Raw genomic sequence first — 20,361 nt, 5'->3', positions numbered from 1 at the left:
AATGTTTTTTTTTTCTAATTGAGGCATGATCTTGGAAGCTTCCAAGCTGTGCAGCTTCACAACTTTGAGGCTTCAAAGATCATGCCTCAATTAGAAAAAAAAAAAAATCACAGAGAAGCCCCGATTCTGCGAGGATAATGCCTGAATTTGGGGGAAAAAAACATCCTGAGCAGGGGATAGGAGGGGGTAAAACTTAATCTCATTTGAAAGGATACAACAACCCCCTGCTGAGTGCAGGAAGCCTCATTCCCAGGTGGTCTCCCATCAAAGCACTGACCAGGGCAGACCCCGCTTAGCTTCTGAGATCAGACAAACGTGCGCACATCCAGCCCTTTGCTTGTTGCTGAGAAAACAGGGGCTGCTGAGGAAGCTATGCAATTGGTAGCTGGAAGAAGACATGGTGCTGTCGAGAGCTGTGATTGGACAGGAGGGAAATACAAACATTGCCGCATATAGACAGGCAGGGGAGGGGACTACGACTGGATATGGTAGCGAAGGCGGAAAACCAGAGCATGTTAAGGGGAAATACTGGGATATTAGGGTATTGAAAGCGGGAGCACGGAAGTGGGAAAATCCAGTTCCAATTTGAGGCGGCTACTGCGTAGTGTGAAAGGCGGGCGGTGAAACCTCATTGGAAGCGAAAAAAGGTGGTAAGTGTGGATCCAGCCATAGTCTCCAAATTCTGTTCCCTATGTATAAAACTAGCATAAATTAAATGAGGTTTCTAACACTCCAAAATGGCATTATGAGTTTTCAAAAGGGCATTATGAGTGATTAAAACCAATGTATGAAGAGAGTGTAGAGTTAAGAAGTATAGCTTATAGCAGTAGTCTTGATCCACTTTATTTATTTATTTATTCATTCATTTATTACATTGTTATTTAATCATATTTTTAAAATCAGCAAAAACACTAACCCAATACATGTGCACATATCTTTCAAGAACAAAAAGCCAGATCAAGGAAAACAATAAATATGGATGAACTTTATCTCTAAATTTGTCATTCCAAAACTTGACAAAGATACTCCATCTTTCCACAAAAGACGTGATCCATTTTAGACCCACCTTTAGAGTGCAATGCTATCAAGATAGGCGGCTGCCTCCAAACTCGGAGGTGACCACCTATCCAAAGCAAGGCAGGAGAGGGACAGCGGGGGGATTATTCCCTCGGTACCTCTTCTGCCCTGCTATTTTCTGCTAGACAGCCGTTTTTTGCTGTCTAGTTTCCTCTAGACAGCCATTTTCCATTGTCTAGCCATGGGTGGGGGGGAGCAACTGGGAGAGGAGGCTGCTGTACAACATATTGGATGTGTCGTACACGCAGCTCCTCTCTCCCCACCCCAGAACACCCCTTTTCAGTCGCTCCGCACTCCTCTTCTGAGCACAGAGGACGGGGCTCCTAGGCACTGTCTCAGAGGCAGTGCAGATGTGGGGCGAGGTCAGTTTTCCAGGAACCGACCTTGGAGCGCAGGCTCCAAGGTTGGTTCCCGGAAAACAGCATACCCTAGGGCCCTCTAGACAGTGTCTAGTGGCCATAGGATTGCTCCCTCCACCTCAGCCAGCAATCTGGAGCTGCTTTATAAAAAAATTGCCATATGTGGCGCATGCACGCGCGCATGTGTGTTTCCTTCCCTCTCTTAATTACACTTTCCTATCATTCCATTCTCCCAAATACTAGTTTTGATGCACTCACTTTAGGCTATATTGAGACACAATAATGATTCCAATCCACCAGTTGAAGACCAGTGGCTTAGAGAAGCTTTGTCTTTTTATAAAAAGGTAAAGGTGTCCCCAACCAGTCGTGCCCGACTCTAGGGGGTGGTGCTCATCTCCATTTCTAAGCCGAAGAGCCAGCGCTGTCCGAAGACACTTCCGTGGTCATGTGGCCGGCATGACTAAACACCCAGGTGCATGGAACGCTGTTACCTTTCTCTCCGAGGCGGTACGTATTTATCTACTTGCAATTTCTTGCTTTCGAACTAGGGATGGACTAAAGTCACTTACCTGCCCTCGAAGGTTTTCGCAGTGGGGGGGAGGCGCTTCGCTGCTCCCCCCGCGAAGTTCAGGCCGGGGGGGGGAGGCTTCCTGCCTCACCCGGCTGAAATTCAGGCCGGGGGGGAGGCTTCCCGCCTCGCCCGGCCGAAATTCAGGCCGGGGAGGAGCCGCCTCGCCTCGCCCGGCCGCAAACTAAAAAGTAAAAAAAAAAAAATGCCCCCATGATAGGCTACGTGACGATTGACGTAGCCTATCACGGCTAGATTTGCAAAGTCAGCCGTGATAGGCTACGTCAATCGTCACGTAGCCTATCATGGGGGCGTTTTTTTTTTCTTTTATTGGAATGGCGGTGGCGGCAGCCAGTCGAAAGACCGGCTGCCGCTCCCGCCCCGGACGAAGACCCGCCGAACCGCCAGCCGGACCCGCCGCTGGGAGGGACATTCGCCAAAGGTAAGTCCTGTCCCGGGAGGGGCAGGGGTGGGGGGGCAGAGAATTTCTCCCTGAAACTTGTTCGGGGGGCCGAACACGTTGGCGCTCGGCCCCCCGAAGTTTCGGGGAGAAATTATCCGCCAACCCTATTTCGAACTGCTAGGTTGGCAGGAGCTGGGACTGAAGATGGGAGCTCACTCCGTCATGCAGCACTCGGGTCTCGAACTGCTGTCCTGCCGACCTTCCGGTCTGCAGTTCAGCGTCTTAACCACTAAGCCACCGCGGCCCCTTGTCTTTTTATACAAAGACACAAACACATTTATACACGAACACATTTATAATGTGTGTTTAAATTTATAATTTAAATTATATGACTGTGTCACTCACAGCTCATATTCACCATGGAACCTGTTAGTTCCGAGATACTGATAATTAGAGGGCATGCAAAAAATGATGTAAAAATAATTTTTAAAATGTTCAAAGTTTGAATCCCTTGGATTCCATATTTGGATGCCCCCTAAGTGTCAAGTATGTTTAAGCCCCAAACTAGAATTTCCTCTGGATATTTCTGCATTCTGTGTTTCAAATGCCTCCTACATATTTCCTATGTTTTGCACTTTGGCAGATTCTATTTAAGCGTATTAATGAGCATTTGTCTCTTTCTTTTTTAAAGTATCAACTGCAATCACAATTGTTTTGCCAGACAAACTTAAAAGGAGCGCTTACATTTATTGTCTAAGACAAGCTAAAAGCAGTACAGCTCCATTGCACAAATGCTTTAATGAGATGGTGTTTTTCCCCTCCCTGAAACTGAATGCCAAAAGATGCACGATCCACTTTCTGAGCCAGGTCACCTTTAAGAGAATGGCGACGTGCCGTCGAATTCCTCGCTGTTCCTCACCAGAGATGTGTCTGCAGGCGCAAAGCCTATGACAAAGGACTGAAATGACAGCACTTTGACTCCCTTCTACATTGTGTTTGTTTAGGAAGGTCCCAGAAATTGTATTTTACCAACCACATTCGCTATCAACACACAATTATCTGGCTTAATCATGTGGAACAGTGGCAAATTCACCTGGGGCTTAAGAACTAATGACATTCTCGTCTGAGCTGCTTTAGTGAAATGGCCTAGCACCTGAAGCAGGAACAGCAAGATTGCTCAAGAAAATTTGGTTTTCTTTTTTCATTTCACAGCGTAGGGGCTCGGCTCAAATCAACAAACGCTCCTGATTAAATAGCTGTGGTAGTTGACTTATTTGCACTTGGGCGTATGGCTCTGAATGTGCGCTGAGAATCCCTAACCTTTACAGGAAAAGAATTGTCTGTGACTTGCTTTTGAGGCAAGCCTCATTCTGAGGTAAGAACGTGGCCAAAGAAGTTGGTATGGAATAATTTTGACTTGATTAGTGTTATTAATGGAGATGACAACAAATGTGCCACTAAGGCATACACAGTTTACTTTTTTTTTTTTACCATTAATCCAAAATGTCTATATTTTGTTTCTTTACCGTTTCTTTCCAGTGTCTATGAAAAGGTCACTGCAACTCTGTTTGCTTTGCTAAATGACAAATGGCAAAGCCTAGCTTTGCTCCAACCGGGGTGACCTGATATAAAAGAATCCCTCTTCTTTTCCTTTAAGAAATGCTGTGTAGAAGGTGGAATTTTGGTAGGTTCAACCTGTCATACAGGTATGAGCAGAGCTGATTGGTCCTGCCTTCAGTGCAATAGTGCAGCACTGAGAGCAGTGGGCATTAGCATGTGGGGCGCAACCTTAGCAATGCATATCGATGGGATTGTAATAGAGCTGCTTGCTGATTAAAGAGCTACAGTTGATTCATCAGTGAGGCTGATTAACTGATTAACCGATTGATTAATTAATTAGAATTAAATACATTTGCATATGATTAAATCTTGCCAGATAGTATAGAATTTAATAAATGTAAGTTACAAAATATTTTAAAGTCCGTATTGTATAGTAACACTCCACAACAAAAAGAGCATATAAAAAAGCAAGCATGGCCTTAATCTCCCAGCCCTACAGATTAAAATTGGCCTTTGCTAAAACTTTAGTTGATTAATCTTGCAACTCTTGATCATAGTAAAAGTACTCTTTCTTTGGAACAAGCATTTAGGCTGTAATGGACAAAGTAAACTAAACCTTGGGGGATTCTAACACCCCAGTTTGTTTCCCCCTGTATGTGACTTTGCAGACACAGCAAGAACTGAGTTTGATGCGCTTGGCAGGCATCACATCTTTGTTCAACCAGATTTGTACATCTCCCTGGAAGCCTCACTGTCAGGCAGTTTATAGTGGATCCCCTTTCTGGGGGTTCCAAGGAGATCCTGTTGTTTACTGATTGCAAAAAGTCACCACATGGTTACAAAAAAACACACAGGCTGATGAGAAACCCCCTTATGTTAAGAGGAGAAATCTGTTGAATGCCCATTTTAGTAAATTTCAGTACAGATTTGAGGCACCATTGAATATATTAAACTCTGGGGTGGGGACACAGTACGTCACTGTACACCAGTTTTTGAGAATATCTGCTGTACTGTCAAACTCTTAAGATCAAAGGGCGAGCTCACCTATGCCCCAGGACCTGTGGTGCAGTGAGATAATTTTAGGGTTTGGACTTAATGGACCTATCCTATGGCCACCCCCCTGTAGATGGTCATGAGCATCACTTCACTGACTTCAAAATGTGTTACGCCCGCACTGCTATGTTTGGGGGAACCTCCTGGTCATTCTGTTTAGTGAGGGCCCTGGACCTCTACCTCAAAGTCCTGATCTGACATTTGTTTCTTAAAATACTTATATCCAACCTTTCCTCGGGGCTGTGTGCAAGGAGGCTAACATGCATACATAAAATACCTTAGAACGTGAGAGCCAAATACAACAGATTCAGTTACAACTAAAGCCAAATAACAGCAGCAAAGAGCTAACAAATACAAGCAGCAGCAGAAGCACCATCAAGCTGCCTTTCATTCAAAGGTCTTTCAAATAAAATAGTTTTAACTTGGCACCACACTGAGCAGAAACTGGCCAGCCAGTGAATGTCTCTAGGGTGCCACTGCTGAGTGCCCCTTCTGAGAAAGGCCTAGCTTAGGTAACCACCTTTCTAATATCCAAAGGTGGGGCAACTACAGCAGGACCTCAGATAGGAACATAGGGACCAGTGGAGGCTGGTGGCTCCAATTTCAGTGGGGCTGTGAATCCATTTTGGGTTTCAATCAAAACCAGCCAGAACTCTAAATGAGACATCAGAGGTGCTGAACCCTATCCCCCAATTAGGTTCAGCACCTTGGCTAGCTCCATTAGAGTTTTGGCTAGTTCTAAGTGAAACCCAGAATGGATTCACTGGCCCACCAAAATTGGAGCCGGCAGCAGACACTGATAGGAGCATAGGAAGCTGCTTTATACAGATTCACGCTATTGGTCTTTCTAGTCCAGTATTGTCCACACTGACTGGCAGAAGCTTTCCAAGGTTTCAGGCAGGATTCTTCCCGACCTGGAAATGCCAGCAATTGAACCTGGGACCTTCCGTATCCAAAGCATGTGCTTTACCACTGACCGACAGCCCCTCCCCAATTTACAGATGATGACCATGCTAGGGTGGCCATGGGTCCCCTTTTAGAGAGGATGGACCTGTATTTGAAGGGCTCCCAGAGGACTGGCCTCTATTTTGAAGATGTCCTCTGTTTGAAGGGCTGTCCATCCAAATCTGGTTTAAAGATAAAGAACCACCAGAAGAAAGAGCTGGGCCTTGAAGGTGCCCATTAACAACTTTTAATTTGGCTTTTTGAATGGTTGTTATTGTTTTTAAGGTTGTTTTTAATGTTTTGTTATGTCTTTGTTGGTAATTCTGGTTGTTGTTTTTTTGGTTTTGGTTTTGGTCAACAGCCTTACTTTTTTCCTGAAAGGCAGTATAGAAATACTTAAAATAAAGAAATAAAAAAGCACTTGCACAGAAGACTGAGCAAGGCACACAGGTCGCCTTGTCACAGTCTTCCTCATTTAGGTGAGATGTATTGTATTTCTATTTAAATTATAAACATTATTTCTAAATTTGCATCTCTACAAATAAATTAGGACATGCAAATTCTATGCACACTGGTGTCCTCTGTTTTGGTGGTGTATTTTTGTGGTGAAGGAGCTTGCGTAACTCAGTGAAGCCATAAGCTGTGCTGTGCAGGGCCACCCAAGATGGGCAGGTCATGGTGGAGAGTTCTGACAAAATGTGGTCCACTGGAAAAGGAAATGGCAACCCACTCCAGTATTCTTGCCAAGAAAACCCCATGGAACGTATCACAAGGCTAAAAGATATGATGCCGGAAGATGAGCCCCTCAGGTCGGAAGGCGTCCAATATACTACTGGGGACGAGCAGAGGGTATTTCCAAGTAGCGCCAGAAAGAGTGAAGTGGCTGGGCCAAAGCCAAAAGGACACTCAGCTGTGGATGTGTCTGGTGGTGAAAAGAAAATCCGATGCTGTGAAGAACAATATTGTTTAGGAACCTGGAATGTCAGATCAATGAATCAAGGGAAGCTGGAGATGGTCAAACATGAGATGGCAAGATTGGACATCGACATCTTGGGAATCAGCAAACTAAAATGGACAGGTGTGGGCGAATTGAATTCCAGTAACCATTATATCTACTACTGTGGGCAAGAATCCCACAGAAGAAATGGAGTAGCACTCATAGTCAACAAAAGGGTGGGAAAAGCAGTACTGGGGTACAATCTCAAAAATGATAGAATGATCTCAGTACGAATCCAAGGCAAACCATTCAACATCACAGTAATTCAAGTCTATGCCCCAACCACTGAGGACGAAGAAGCTGAGGTTGATCGGTTCTATGAAGACCTACAACACCTTCTAGAACTAACACCCCAAAAAGATGTCCTCTTCATCATAGGGGATTGGAATGCTAAAGTAGGAAGTCAAGAAATCACCGGGATAACAGGCAGGCATGGCCTTGGTGTACAAAATGAAGCAGGACAAAGGCTAATAGAGTTTTGCGAAGAGAACACATTGTTCAGAGCAAACACTCTTTTCCAACAGCACAAGAGGCGACTCTACACATGGACATTACCAGATGGTCAATAACGAAATCAGATTGATTATGTCCTTTGCAGCCAAAGATGGAGAAGCTCTATACAGTCAGTCAAAACAAGACCTGGAGCTGACTGTGGCTCAGATCATGAGCTTCTTATTGCAAAATTTTGGCTTAAATTGAAGAACATAGGGAAAACCACTAAACCATTCAGGTATGACCTCAATCATATCCCTGATGAATATACAGTGGAGGTAAGGAACAGATTTCAGGGATTAGGCCTGATAGACAGAGTGCCTGAGGAACTATGGACAGCGGTCCGTAACATTGTTCAGGAGGCAGCAACTCAATCCATCCCAAAGAAAAAGAAATGCAAGAAAGCCAAGTGGCTGTCTGATGAGGCTTTACAAGTAGCTGAGGAAAGAAGGGAAGTGAAAAGGAAGGGAGAAAGGGAAAGATATATCCAACTGAATGCAGAGTTCCAGAGAATAGCAAGGAGAGACAAGAAGCCCTTCTTAAATGAACAATGCAAAGAAATTGAGCAAAATAATAGAATGGGAAAGACTAGAGATCTCTTCATGAAAATCGGAGATCTCAAGGGAACGTTTTGTACAAAGACGGGCATGATAAAGGACAAAGAAGGCAGGGACGTAACAGAAGCAGATGAGATTAAGAAGAGGTGGAAAGAATGCATGGAAGAACTATACAGGAAAGATCTGAATGTCCCTGACAGCCATGATAGTGCAGTCACTGAACTTGAGCCAGACATCCTCGAGAGTGAAGTCAAGTGGGCCTTAGGAAGCATTAGTAACAACAAAGCTAGCGGAGATGACAGTATTCCAGCTGAGCTATTTAAAATCCTAACAGATGATGCTGTTAAAGTGCTGCACTCAATATGCCAACAAATCTGGAACACTCAACAGTGGCCACAAGACTGGAAAAGGTCAGTTTACATTCCAATTCCAAAGGGCAACGCCAAAGAGTGTTCAAACTACCGTACAATTGCGCTCATTTCACATGTCAGCAAGGTGATGCTCAAAATCCTACAAGCTAGGCTTCAGCAGCATGTGAACAGAGAACTACCGGAAGTACAAGCTGGGTTTTGAAGAGGCAGAGGAACTACAGATCAAATTGCCAACATTCGCTGGATCATGGAGAAAGCAAGAGAATTCCAGAAAAATGTCTATTTCTGCTTCATTGACTATGCTAAAGCCTTTGATTGTGTGGATCACAACAAACTGTGGCAAATTCTTAAAGAGATGGGAGTACCGGACCACCTTACCTGTCTCCTGAGAAACCTGTATGAGGGTCAAGAAGCAACAGTAAGAAGTGGACATGGAACAACCGATTGGTTCAAAATTGGGAAAGGAGTACAAGGCTGCATATTGTCACCCTGCTTATTTAACTTATATGCAGAGTACATCATGAGAAATGCCGGGTTGGATGAATCAGAGGTCAGAATTAAGATTGCTGGGAGAATTATCAACAGCCTCCGATATGCAGACGATACCACCCTAATGGCAGAAAGTGAAAAGGATCTAAAGAGCCTCTTGTTGATGGTGAAAGTGGAGAGTACAAAAGCTGGTTTGAATCTCAACATTAAAAAAATGAAGATCATGGCATCTGGCCCTATCACTTCTTGGCATTTGGAAGGGGAAGAAATGGAAGCAGTGACAGATTTTACTTTCTTGGGCTCCAAGATCACCGCAGACGGTGACTGTAGCCATGAAATTAAAAGACGCTTGCTCCTTGGGAGGAAAGCTATGGCCAACCTAGACAGCATAGTAAGAAGCAGAGACATCACCTTGCCGACAAAGGTTTGTATAATCAAAGCTATGGTTTTCCCAGTAGTAATGTATGGCTGTGAGAGCTGGACTATAAGGAAGGCTGAGCGCCGAAGAATTGATGCTTTCGAACTGTTGTGCTGGAGAAGACTCTTACGAGTCCCCTGGACTGCAAGGAGGTCAAATCAGTCCATCCTAAAGGAAATCAACCCTGACTGCCCATTGGAAGGACAGATACTGAAGCTGAAGCTCAAATATTTTGGCCACCTAATGCGAAGAGAAAACTCTCTGGAAAAGACCCTGGGATTGCTGGGAAGGATTGAAGACAAAAGGAGAAGGGGACGGCAGAGGATGAGATGGCTAGATAGCATCACGGATGCAATGAATATGAAATTGAGCACACTCCGGGATTGAGCGGAGGACAGGAAGACCTGGCGTGCTCTGGTCCATGGGGTCACGAACAGTCGGACACGACTTAATGACGGAACAACAACAACAATTTCCTCTTCTTTGGCAATTCATAAGTTAGAGATGTCAGAGAATTTCTCCACGAATCTCAGGGAGACCAAATGCCAGCGCATTCAGCCCCCCAAAATCGGTGGCGAAACGGTCTGCCCCCCCCCCGCTCCCCTCCTGGGACGGGACTTACCTTGGGCGAATCTTCCTGGCGGCGGCGGCTCTGGCGGCGGTTCAGCGGCAGTGCGGCGGCTGAGGCGGCCGGTCTTCCGACCGGCTGCCGCCACCGCCGTTTCCAGTAAAAAAAACCAAAACGTGATAGGCTACGTAAAGATTTACGTAGCCTATCACGGCTAGATTTTTTTAAAATACCGTGATAGGCTACGTAAATGTTTACGTAGCTCATCACGGCAGAGTAAAAAAAAAAACGCGCATATGCAAATGGCGGCGCCCATGGGCGCCGCCATTTGCGTTCCTTATTTTGGCACGTCTAGTCTACATAAACATTTACGTAGACTACGGCGAAAATAAGGGGAATGCAAATAGCATAATGTCTACGCTATTTGTGTTCCCCTTATTTTCACCATAGTCTACGTAAATGTTTACGTAGACTAGACGTGCCAAAATAAGGAACACAAATGGCGGCGCCCATGGGCGCCGCCATTTGCATATGCGCATTTTTGTGTTTTTTTACTCAGCCATGATAGGCTACGTAAACATTTACGTAGCCTATCACGGCTGACTGCAGGGACGCAAACGGCGGTGGCTATGGCCGCCGCCATTTGCGCACCCGGCTGGCCAGGATTCAGGGGGGAGGGACGGAGTGCCTCCCCCCCCGGCCAGAATTTCGGGGGGAGGGACGGAGCGCCTCCCCCCCACCTCAAATCACATTTTGTCAAAAGGTAATTGACTTTCGTACATCCCTATCATACCTGATGACCATCTGGGATGATGGGCAGGCTCATATGGCACAAAGGCAGTCTTTCAGATAACCTGGCCTTAGGTGATTTAGGGTTTCATAGGACAACAGTAGCACTTTGCATTGCTCCCCCAAACAAACTGGAAGGCAGTGAAGCTCGGGCACTGTTTTCATAGCAGTGAGACACATGCCTTTTATGTGTTCATGTAACCACTTCTGTACTGGATCCTTGCCCCTCTTGGCTTATAAAAACTGGAAGAGAGGGAACAGTCAGCTGGGCCAGGGAGGTGATCAATGTCTCCTTGCGAGAGGGAGTGGTCCTGGGCTCTGCCTGAAAGAGGCAGTGGTGAGACCACTCCTGAAGAAACCCTCCCTGGTCCTGGAAAATCTTTCTTTTTTCATGCTAATTAACTTAGTTTTTTTTGTAAAATTTCAACCAAAGAAAAGATAGGAAAGAAAGAACAAATTGTGGCTACATAGATTTGAATATATCAATTCCAATGCATACATATGAAGTGTGTGTGTGTGTGTGTGTGTGTGTGTGAGAGAGAGAGAGAGAGAAAATCCAGGTTTCTAAGAGCTATACATAAACTTCAGCAAAAGCAGACCACATATTGCAGGTGGCATCTATACACCACCTGTTAAAATACTGAATGCACTGTAAGGTCCTTGATCCATTGCATTATAGGAGGTGAGCATTTATTTATTTGATTGATTGATTGATTAGCGGCGCATCTGGCCAGCTACCTGGCCGCTCCTTCCAGTGTTGTAATATCAGTCTTTCAGCTGTCAGAAGGGTGTAGAGAATCCATTTACACTGACCACGCATTAACTTCCAGGAAGCAGGTGGGTAATTTAAAAGAGCATGTACATCAGTAAATATTAAGGCATGTTCTAACACAAAATTTATCCGTATAATTACCTTCTTTCAAAAAGGGGCAACCACTGGGCATTGCCAAAATATATACTAAAAAGAACCATTAGTTGTGTTACACCTCTACCAATTAGCTGACTTCGACAAATCCTTATTAAAGAGACGTTGCAGTACCAAATAGACCCGGAACAAAAGTTTTTGCTGACACAACCTAAGTTCCATAAATCCATCAGATACAGATGCCAAAGCAACAATCCACTTATATAGAAATGTAATAAATGAAAGGAATGAATGAAATGAATGGAGTATGCTTGCATAAATGCCTATGAAAGAAGGCTGTGCTCATCATCTCATCCACAATGAAAAAAGAATGGATTGATTGTGTGACCCAGTTCATGGTGCATGAAGTGGAGTAGTACACATTCTTAGCCCTATACCTTTGAGGTTGCTTCCATGCTCTTCCATATGTTTAACTTAAACAATTGGCCCATGTGCGAACTGGTCCTCCAAATTATAATTCTGATCATACTGTGGAAGTGGTTGAAAGATACTGAAGCAAAAAACATAATTCCAGATAATACAGAATAGAAATCCAGGACTACCCTATCATACTATTAAATATTAGTCCCTACACAAAGCTATGGTATCTACTCTACAGCCACTTAGCACAGATATTAGCATATTCAGACATATCTGAATCAGGGAATAATACAATAATTTTCACAGTCACCAGGTGGAAAATATTGATGGTGTGGCAGTTAAATACATTGGAATTTTATATTTCAGAGGTTTTAACTTGATGACATAATAAGCAATTGGGTTTAAATAACAGCTGGATGAGATCAAGAAAAGGTGGGGGAAAGTCTGCCTAGGTAGAAAGCCTGTTCCTTTACAAAAACATTCACTGTGTTCATCAGGATTGCCAGCCTGGGGCAAGCTTAATTAAAGTCAATGGAGAAAAAAATTGAATATGTAAAAGTGCTATTTGGGGCTCACAAAGCTTGAATGAATCAAAATATGAAACATTCAATGTTTAATAGTTGGGAGGTTTTTTGTCTGGTGAGTAGTTTATCATCATGTCTATTCTCCACCTATTCACTTTTCTTTCCTTCTGTAATATGGCTCTATCAAGAATGTAAGATTCTCTCTGGAAGAAGGGTTTTAGGAGCCTTTAAGAGAAGGCTTATCTTCTGGTATTGCCACTGGACAAGCTTAGTGAAAGATGCTGTTGGCCACCCCTACAAGCTGAAGGTCCAGTGGAGCAATGAATCTGTCAGGTTGGACACTGAGCCCATAGAATCCCAGAGTAGTTCTGATTCTGAGGAAGAGGAGTCGCTCCTGGGAGAGGAGTGCGCTCCTCTTTCCCAGGGCCAACAGCTGAGGGAGATTCCTCCCACCAGCATTCCTAGCTTAGATAGCAGTCCTGGGAGTGACAGAGCGCAGGAAGCAGACTTGATGGACGCACGAAGCTGACGCAGAGAGCGGCGCCAAATGGAGGGCGCAGAAAGGAGGTGTAGTGCCCGGTTGGCGTGCAAACAACGGCTGCGCCCAGAGGATCCAAGGGAAAAGGGGAGGGACTTTCCCTAGTCCTTAAGTTCAGGGGTCTGCCAGTAATTCCCTTTCAAACGGGGACCAACTGTTCCAACTTAGGGCATGGGTACTCTGCTGCTCATATCTAGTTCCTAACAGTAGAGTTGTTAAGTTGTAAAAGAGGAATAAAGCTTTGAAAAGAATCCATTTGTCTGTGTCTGGACTTGGCTACTGGATTAGACTGAGAGAGGCCTCCAAGGAGCCCTTGACAGAATCCAGGAGAACCTCTGGGCATCACACCTTTGTGACTAGAGAAGATGGAGATCATCTGTGTGGATGCATCTGTCCTTCCTCAATACAAGGTTTGCCAATTGTCATCATTATCCCATTGATGTACCTCATTCTTGTCTGGAATCAGCATCCAGCAGTTTGCCTGGATCCAGTTCTGGTTCCCTAAACACTGGGTAAACAAACTGATGCTGGAGGATCTGGGTCAGGATTTTTAGCAGGGGGGAGAGTACTGATGTCAGTCTCTGTACCTTATGCAACTTTCTATAAGCATATTAAGCATCTGGAGGGTGAAGGGACAGGATAGAATTCTGTAGGATTCCAGTATGAAGGTTCCGAAGCAATGATGAGCAACCCCATGTCACTGCTCTGTTGGATCTCTATATGAGGAATGAAAAAACAGCTCATCCTGATCCTGCAAATGCTGGTTCACAGTTGCATCACCTCATTCCTCATGGTCCATAGGAAGACTTCCAAAACTTTGTTGTTGTTCAGTCGTTCAGTCGTGTCCGACTCTTCATGACCCCATGGACCATAGCACGCCAGGCCTTCCTGTCCTGCGCTCTCTCCCGGAGCATGCTCAAGTTCATATTCATTGCATCCGTGATGCTATCTAGCCATCTCATCCTCTGCCGTCCCCTTCTCCTTTTGCCTTCAGTCTTTCCCAGCATCAGGGTCTTTTCCAGAGAGTTTTCTCTTCGCATTAGGTGGCCAAAATATTGGAGCTTCAGCTTCAGTATCTGTCCTTCCAATGAGCACGCAGGGTTGATTTCCTTTAGGATGGACTGATTTGACCTCCTTGCAGTCCAGGGGACTCGTAAGAGTCTTGTCCAGCACCACAGTTCGAAGGCATCAATTCTTCGGTGCTCAGCCTTCCTTATAGTCCAGCTCTCACAGCCATACATTACTACTGGGAAAACCATAGCTTTGATTAGACGGACCTTTGTCGGCAAGGTGATGTCTCTGCTTCTTACTATGCTGTCTAGGTTGGCCATAGCTTTCCTCCCAAGGAGCAAGCGTCTTTTAATTTCATGGCTACAGTCACCGTCTGCGGTGATCTTGGAGCCCAAGAAAGTAAAATCTGTCACTGCTTCCATTTCTTCCCCTTCCAAATGCCAAGAAGTGATAGGGCCAGATGCCATGATCTTCATTTTTTTAATGTTGAGTTTCAAACCAGCTTTTGCACTCTCCACTTTCACCATCAACAAGAGGCTCTTTAGATCCTTTTCACTTTCTGCCATTAGGGTGGTATCGTCTGCATATCGGAGGTTGTTGATAATTCTCCCAGCAGTCTTAATTCTGACCTCTGATTCATCCAACCCGGCATTTCTCATGATGTACTCTTCATATAAGTTAAATAAGCAAGGTGACAATATGCAGCCTTGTACTTCTTTCCCAATTTTGTACCATTCGGTTGTTCCATGTCTGGTTCTCACTGTTGCTTCTTGACCCTCGTACAGGTTTCTCAGGAGACAGGTAAGGTGGTCTGGTACTCCCATCTCTTTAAGAATTTGCCACAGTTTGTTGTGATCCACACAATCAAAGGCTTTAGCATAGTCAATGAAGCAGAAATAGACATTTTTCTGGAATTCTCTTGCTTTCTCCATGATCCAGCGAATGTTGGCGATATGATCTCTAGTTCCTCTGCCTCTTCGAAACCCAGCTTGTACTTCCGGTAGTTCTCGGTTCACATACTGCTGAAGCCTAGCTTGTAGGATTTTGAGCATCACCTTGCTGGCATGTGAAATGAGCACAATTGTGCGGTAGTTTGAACACTCTTTGGCGTTGCCCTTCTTTGGAATTGGAATGTAAACTGACCTTTTCCAGTCTTGCGGCCATTGTTGAGTGTTCCAAATTTGTTGGCATATTGAATGCAGCACTTTAACAGCATCATCTTTTAGGATTTAAAATAGCTCAGCTGGAATACTGTCATCTCCGCTAGCTTTGTTGTTACTAATGCTTCCTAAGGCCCACTTGACTTCACTCTCGAGGATGTCCGGCTCAAGTTCAGTGACCGCACTATCATGGCTATCAGGGACATTCAGATCTTTCCTGTATAGTTCTTCTGTGTATTCTTGCCACCTCTTCTTAATCTCATCTGCTTCTGTTAGGTCCCTGCCTTCTTTGTCCTTTATCATGCCCGTCTTTGCACAAAACGTTCCCTTGAGATCTCCGATTTTCTTGAAGAGATCTCTAGTTTTTCCCATTCTCTTGTTTTCCTCGATTTCTTTGCATTGTTCATTTAAGAAGGCCTTCTTGTCTCTCCTTGCTATTCTCTGGAACTCTGCATTCAGTTGGATATATCTTCCCCTTTCTCCCTTGCTTTTCACTTCCCTTCTTTCCTCAGCAACTTGTAAAGCCTCATCAGACAGCCACTTGGCTTTCTTGCATTTCTTTTTCTTTGGGATGGATTTCGTTGCTGCCTCCTGAACAATGTTACGGACCTTCATCCATAGTTCCTCAGGCACTCTGTCTATCAGGTCTAATCCCTGAAATCTATTCCTCACCACCACTATATATTCATAAGGGATATGACTTAGGTCATACCTGAATGGTTTAGTGGTTTTCCCTACGTTCTTCAATTTAAGCAGAAATTTTGCAATAAGAAGCTCATGATCTGAGCCACAGTCAGCTCCAGGTCTTGTTTTGACTGTATAGAGCTTCTCCATCTTTGGCTGCAAAGGACATAATCAATCTGATTTCGATATTGACCATCTGGTGATGTCCATGTGTAGAGTCGCCTCTTGTGCTGTTGGAAAAGAGTGTTTGCTATGATCAGCGTGTTCTCTTGGCAAAACTCTATTAGCTTTTGTCCTGCTTCATTTTGTACACCAAGGCCATGCCTGCCTGTCATCCCAGTGATTTCTTGACTTCCTACTTTAGCATTCCAATCCCCTATGATGAAGAGGACATCTTTTTTGGGTGTTAGTTCTAGAAGGTGTTGTAGGTCTTCATAGAACCGATCAACCTCAGCTTCTTCGGCCTCAGTGGTTGGGGCATAGACTTGAATTACTGTGATGTTGAATGGTTTGCCTTGGATTCGTACTGAGATCATTCTATCATTTTTAAGATTGTACCCCAGTACTGCTTTTCCCACCCTTTTGTTGACTATGAGTGCTACTCCATTTCTTCTAAGGGATTCTTGCCCACAATAGTAGATATGATGGTCACCTGAATTAAATTTGCCCATGCCTGCCATTTTAGTTCGCTGATTCCCAAGATGTCGATGTTCAATCTTGCCATCTCATGTTTGACCACCTCCAGCTTACCTTGATTCATTGATCTGACATTCCAGGTTGCTAAACAATATTGTTCTTTACAGCATCGGATTTTCTTTTCACCACCAGACACATCCACAGCTGAGTGTCCTTTCGGCTTTGGCCCAGCCGCTTCACTCTTTCTGGCGCTACTTGGAAATACCCTCTGCTCTTCCCTGTAGTATATTGGACACCTTCCGACCTGAGGGGCTCATCTTCCGGCGTCATATCTTTTAGCCTTGTGATACGTTCCATGGGGTTTTCTTGGCAAGAATACTGGAGTGGGTTGCCATTTCCTTCTCTAGTGGACCACATTTTGTCAGAACTCTCTGCCATGACCTGTCTGCCTTGGGTGGCCCTGCACAGCATAGCTTATGGCTTCACTGAGTTACGCAAGCCCCTTCGCCACAACAAGGCAGTGATCCATGAAGGGGTAAACTAACTTCCAAAACTAACAAGATGTAAAACAGGAATGAAAGGATGTATTGACAGTTCAGATTACCAATGGATGTTGAAGCTAAACTATGGCTAAAAAAGCTAAGGAGCTCCCGCTTAACTAAATTGTTTTCAGAACACTGAGAAGCAAACAGCCAGCAGTTTCCAGAAAGGCCCACTGGAATCCCATCACCAACCACCACCAATAGAAAGATATCAGCATTAAATTCTACAGAGAAGAAAAAACAGTTCACTGTGAAGTTTCATAAGGAACAGCAGCTGCATGTTATGTTACATTCATTCTGGCAAAGGGCATGCCCATGATGAATGCAAAATCTAGTTGAACCTGTGTTCTAAAGGCAAAAGGCAAAAAGCAGTGGTGTTTCTGTCCACACTGCGTAAGTAGTCAAGGGAAAGAATCAGAGATAACACAGAGAGCCTGGGCGCAAACAGGTCACAGTGCTATGGCGTGAAGAGCTTCCAATTTGGTGTAAAGACAGCATGGTGAAAGCCCAAGTGCTGGATAACCTAGTTAGGGAGAAGGATCAAATGACCATGAACAAAGTTGGTCAAACCCACAGCCCATAGCTTTGTCATCCTGATGTATCTACCAACATTGCACACCTCACAGTAGACTGGCTGTTGCCCAAAACTGTGCCCTAAACCTCACTGGAAAATGTATTTAAAGGGACAGATATGCAATTATGAATGAATGAATGAATGAATGAATGAATGAAATGTATTTGCCTGTTGCCAAAGTACTACTGGAGATGGACAACTTATCTAGATTGATCTTTCCGCTGCCAAGCCAGAGGAAGCTCCACCAGATGCTCCAACCAAATGTTCCTGTCTTTCTCAGAGAGACAACGATGATTATCATCATCCTCATCCTCATGACTTAAGAGAGTTATAAAAACTGGTGGAGTGATCCAGGGCCAGGCCAAGACATTTTGCAGGCCGGGGCAAACAACAATATGATGCCCTTCTCCATTCCATCTACAAAAAAAGCCAACTGGAGTGGCAGTTGAATCTTAGTTCAACAGTGGCAAAAGGACAGCATCCTCCATTACACCAGAGGGCAGCTTGCGGGCTGCAGAAGAGGACACATGGCACACACAGCTTTGTCCTCCCTCTTCACCTCTCCATGCCATTGTTTGAGGAAGCCACCTCACTCTGTCTAATAGTAGGGCCAGCTCTGGAGTGAGCAATTATTTCACCTTTCAGGGCAGACATAAATTTGCACACACCTTTGTTCATTTTTCTTGGCAAGTGTTCTCCTACATGTCCCAAAGTCCATGCACCATGCCATTCCCACAGCTCCAGGAACTCAGATCGTATGATACCTAGGGACCGCATGTATCATTCCAAATCCTAGTGGATAGTGCAGTTAAGATTGTCACCTCTCCCCCCCCGCCCTCTCTCTCCATTGCAAGCTGAACTACAGTGACCTCTGTAGGGCCATTTGCAAGCATTTCATCTTTAAGCAGAGAGCCAGCTCACTCACATCACATTTACCACCTGCCTAGCCAACCTACATTGGGATCTATGACTGGATTCCATTGCGTGTTGCCCACACCCAACTCAAGCACACCTTTTTTGAGCATGGTCACTTACTTTGCCCACTGGATAGGGTAAATACAGGGCAATGGAAATGGGCTATGCAAGGATAAAAGGCAAGAAGGAATGGAGCTTTGTGAGGCAGGGAAGGAGTAGGTAGAATGAGAAGGAAAGCAAGAGCCAAAAGACTGGTGGTGTGGCAGGGAGCCAATGAGGTCAATAGGAAGAAAATACAGCAAACCAGGGAGACCTGTAAGAACAAAGCCATGGAAATGCTGACTCCAGACTGAAAGTATTTATAAGTATATATAAATTGGAATAAAATATTTGAATGTTTTACAAGGACTATAAAAAAAAAACCTTATCCTTTTGCATGCATGAAACTAATTCCTTGCCTATTAATTCCTGTCATCATATGGCCACCCAACTCTGGATATTTTGGCCAGGCCAAAAGAATTTCCCAGAAATATTCTCCTGTCATCCCATTCCCATTGAAATATCTATGCATGCATGGTACCTTGGAATGTCAGGGCAAAACATGCAAGTTGTTATAGGGCTAACAAGAAGAGCCAAGTTTGAGAGTTGCTTTCATATTTGTATTCTGTGCAATAAAAATGCTAACCTCGGAAAATCACAAGCTAGTTAACATATTTCCCGATACAAAATGGGACCTCATTGTGAGGCAACTCTTCAAATGAGAAACCCTTGACATTGGCAGTATAGAAAAATAAAGCACATGTCTCTCAGTGGGTACCAGGGACCTATATTACGTCCTACCGCTGGTTACAGAATTTTCAATATTTTCATATCCTTTTTTTTTCACTCATATGAACTGCAGCTTATAGCAGTGGTAATCATTTCCTGTGTTTGAAAAAGAGATGAAAGCATTCATGGATGAAAGCAAGTTGGATTTAATCTCCTTTTCTCTCATCCAGTGCACTGTACTGATCATTTTCCAAAAAAACACGACTTAAGCTCATTTTTGTCATGACAAAACTAGTTTCATAATAATCAGATGGCAATTCCTAGTGTACACAATTCTAATATAATTACCAGGAGGGAAATGTAGAGGGAGTTGCAGGTTTGAGATAAAGAAAAGCCTGTGGAATTTGGTATTAATGTCTCCGACTCTCTTATTTGTGCAAGTAATCAATCTTTCTGGGAGTAGAATAGTAATTCTTTGAGGGGGGGGGAATGACAAGAGTCTGAGGAAGAAAGAAGATAATCTGAGTTTCATTCTGTACACAGCAGGTCAGCTGTGATTGACAAAGCTCATCACAAAACTATAGCTCCCAGAATAATCCCAGTAGCCGAGTTTCATTTGCAGCCAGAGCAGTGTTAATGACATGTTTAACAGCTGCTTGTTGAAGTTTGGAATCTGCATTAACCTGCAGAGCAGTGAACAGAGAAATGAGGGAGTCGCATTGAAATCAAGCCTTCATTATGCTGACAGGCCAGGTTAAGGAGGAGAGAGGATGCTCCACAGGAGGGAGGGAAAGTCTCTGGGTATAGAGGGTTCAATTGCAGATAAGGGCAGTGAAGAAGATGACAGTGTCTGATCAATAAGCACAAAAGGAAACTGACATGTGCTTAACTAGAGACTTTTAATGAAGGCAAGGGGTTAGACAACAGGGTTACCACACACATGGGGGGGCGCTGGCAAAGAGGGTGATGATATTATGACCGTCACAAAGGAAGGGTGGTTCTCCCTGCTTAGGCTGCCCTGCAAGAACAACGACATTGATAATACCACCACCACCACTTCCTCCACTGACCCATGCTC

Source organism: Heloderma suspectum, chromosome 3, assembly GCF_057233095.1.
Source record: "Heloderma suspectum isolate Gila_16-S chromosome 3, 16-S_ref, whole genome shotgun sequence".
Classification (NCBI taxonomy): domain Eukaryota; kingdom Metazoa; phylum Chordata; class Lepidosauria; order Squamata; family Helodermatidae; genus Heloderma; species Heloderma suspectum.
This window is presented reverse-complemented; position numbering follows the sequence as displayed.